Here is a 3,561-nt window from a genome sequence, read left to right on the forward strand (position 1 = left end):
GTGGGAATATTAAATGTCACCCTTTTAGTGCTCATCACAGTCCCCAAATTGGTTTAAATTGGAGTAGGAATAGTAAATGTCACCCCTTTAGTGACCAGCACATTTCCCCAATATGGTTTGATTGGAGTGAGGATAATAACCGTCACACTTGAATGTCCAAAACCTTCTTCAAATTGGATTAGAGTGAAGTGGAAATTGTAAATGTCACCCCTTTAGTCTTCAACACCTTCCTCAAATTGGTTTATATATGGGGTGGGAATAGTAAATGTCACACCTTTAGTGACCAACACCTTCCCCACTGTGATAAGATTGGAGTGGGAATAGTAAATGTCACCCATTTAGTGCCCAACACCTTCTCCAAATTGGTTTAGGTTGGAGAGGGCACAGTAAATGTCACCCCTTTACTGTCCAGCACCTTCCAAAAATTGGTTTATGTTGTAGTGGGAACAGTAAATGTCACCCCTTTATTAACCAACACCTTCCCCCAATATGGTTAGATTGGAGAAGGCAATAGTACATGTTACCCCTTTAGTGTCCAATACTTTCTCCAAATTTTGTATAGTAAAAACATGTCACACATTTTTTCTATTTATATTTGTTTCCAATTATTAATTATTCTATATTCTCACATTCTGAATCACATATACTCCAAGCAAATAGAAAAAATATATAAAGTTAGGTAAATGAAATATTTTTTCATCAATTTTTAATAATAATAAATCAGGTAAATCACATTCATATACATTTGTTTCTTGTAGACGTATGACTCTTATTTTTCATTGTTAACAATGTTTTAACATTTCTTAACTTTTTATATATTTTTCAAAACTATTTTAGCCCCACTGGGGAGTCTGAAAAACTGCCCACGATGGGCAATGGCGTGTGCCAGGTGCCCAGCTCCTGGGCCAGGCCTCCATTCAGCATCCTCACCGCCCCTGTGCTCTTCTGCAGGGGAGTTGGTTGCCTCCTGCGTGCTGGCCACCGACTAAGCTGCTCCAAGGACTCCTTCAGGATGGGCTGATTCTGCTCCACATGCTGGTGCCATCGGTCATGGTCCAGCTGATGCTCACTTTCAGCCACCGGGACCTGGAGCAGGACAGGCCGCTGGTGCTGCTCATGCACTTCCTGCAGTGGGGTTCGCTCATCAGGTGTGTGGAGGCCCTCATGGTGTACAACTCAGTCTGAAGGCTCACCACACACCACACTGCCTTCAAACGGACAGCTGTCCTGCAGGCCTTTCTGGGCTCCACCCCACAGTTGACCTTGCAGTTGCACGTCAGTGTGCTAGAGAGGTATATCCCATTTACTAGAGCGGTTCTTATGGTGATTGCCCTGGCATTTGTCACATATGGAGCCCTGGTCTGTAACATTTTGGCCATCCAGATCAAGTACGATGACTACAAGATCCAGCTGCACCCATTGGCTTTGGTGTGCATAGCATTGTGGAGACTGTCCTGGTGCTCTTGTGCACTGCCCTCATGGCTTGTGATCCTATCTATTGCTTTGATAAACATGTTCCTCTTACTGTGTATTCAGTTCTGGAAGAGGAAAGCCCCACTGCCAGAAAATGTGGATAAGAACTTCAGTCGAGTTGGCACCATAATGATGTTGGGCATGGTGACATTACTGTATGCTGTCATCAACATGTTCAGCTGGTCTGCTGCTTAATTGAATCTGGCTGACCGAGATTTGATAGACCAGGCACAGAACTGGCTGTGGCTTTCGATCCATTGCGGTGTATGCCTGATGGAGAACGTGGCCCTAATCGTTTTGGTACTTTTTCAAGATTGATGTGTTTGAGTACTTCTGTGCCCTACTTCTGGTGGTGCAGTTGGTTGTCGGCTATTGCATGGCAATCTTCTTCATGCTTCTCTTTTACCAGTACTGCCATCCATGCCGACTTCTGTTCACGCACAATGTGACTGGCTGCTTGAGCTGTGTCTGCTGTCGCCAAAACGTTCCAGCCAAAGCCCCTCTGGTGTCTCATAACACTGAGCCAGGAGTAAGGCATAGCATTGTATGGCATTCCAACTGGCTTTGGTGTGCATAGCATTGTGGAGACTGTCCTGGTGCTCTTGTGCACTGCCCTCAAGGCTTGGATTCTATCTGTGGGGTTTGGCTTCAGCGAGAAGAAAAACATGAATTTTCTGAATAAGGTACAAATATGGTGTCTATCAGTGCATATAATAGTCCTGCTCTACAGGTACAGATTTTGAGTAAAAGAAAAGCTAAAGGTGTTTTTCGACACTTGAAAATGGATTTCGTCTCCGTATCTATTCATTAAATAATGCTGTTATACCTCAAAGTCTGGATGGATCCAGGAAAATTTAACATTAGTAGTCACTTTTTACACTGGTTAAAAAAAAAATGGCTAGCTATGTAAAATAAACACTGTTATTGTAGAGGCTGATTAGAGCAGCAAAAATTGTCATGAGGTATGTTTTCTGTAATCCCACTTATGTCAGCCAAGGCATTTGTCCTTATCGGTCACTATAATTGTCGTTTCTTATTCAAGACCTGGCTCTTTGAATGATCCTCCACCCAGTCCAACCAGCAGCCCACTCCCCATCCCCAGTGCCCTGTGACCCTCATGGGTGTGTTGCTGCGCTTTACAAGCCCTTGATTGATTGGTTGAACATGTTTTATTAGTATATATGAAATAATTGTATCTATTTTATACTATTATTTACTTTATACTTAACAATGTTTTCATCCTTTTTTATAACATTGTTTGATATGTTTTAGATGTTTAATAATTTGTTACATTTTTTAAAACATTTACTGAACATTTTTACAATATTTCCTATTTTTTCTATGTGGAGATAGTCTTTTTATGTGTTTCATTTAGCGACCATCTTTTTTACCGCTATTTTCTATTTTGTAATATTTTTGTGTCTATTTTCTTGTAACCAGGTTGTGGAAAACTGCTGCTGTTCACTGAAACAGGTACATTCTTTTTTAAGGATTTTAAAAAAATGTTGAGGGTAGTGGGGATTTAGGAGGGAGGTTTAAAAGTTAGGGCCAAATTATGAGTACAGCGGTCCTAGGTCTGCCATACCTGTGGATGGTGGTCCGATCACCACCATCGTGTTGGGCCTCCTGCCCAATTACAATTGTGGCGGTGGGACCCCCACAAGACCGTTACCACTGCCAGGATCCCCAGCGATGGGGAAAGCAACCGACAATCGCGGTGGTGCTGATGATGGCACCACAGAGCAGATTTCGACATGTCTTTCTACCAAACATTTCATGGCGGGGACCCCACCATGAAAAGTTTGGCAGAAAGGCATGTAAGTGGGACCAAACAGGTTCCCTGAGCAAATCTACCCATGTGAGTGTGTGCGGGGGCACATGATGTGCCCCCCCAAAAGTGCACAGCCGTGCATGCACTGTGTGGTATGCACAACATGGTGCATGCTATACCATGCATGGACGTGCTGGAGGCACTGTCACGGCAGCTGTATGCTTTTTAGGCTCTCCTATGAGCCAAACATTCCCACCACCATGACACCACCACTGACACTGCACCACCACTGCACCGTTAGCCCTAGATTTCTATTG

General features: G+C 43.4%; 1 pseudogene; it reads left to right on the forward strand.

Annotated features, from left to right (window-relative positions):
- Nucleotides 1–868: 868 nt before the first annotated feature.
- On the forward strand, nucleotides 869–2,050 carry LOC146823289 (XK-related protein 2 pseudogene; annotated as a pseudogene).
- The last annotated feature ends 1,511 nt before the right edge of the window (nucleotides 2,051–3,561 follow it).

Source organism: Triturus cristatus, chromosome 5_2, assembly GCF_964204655.1.
Source record: "Triturus cristatus chromosome 5_2, aTriCri1.1, whole genome shotgun sequence".
NCBI lineage: Eukaryota > Metazoa > Chordata > Amphibia > Caudata > Salamandridae > Triturus > Triturus cristatus.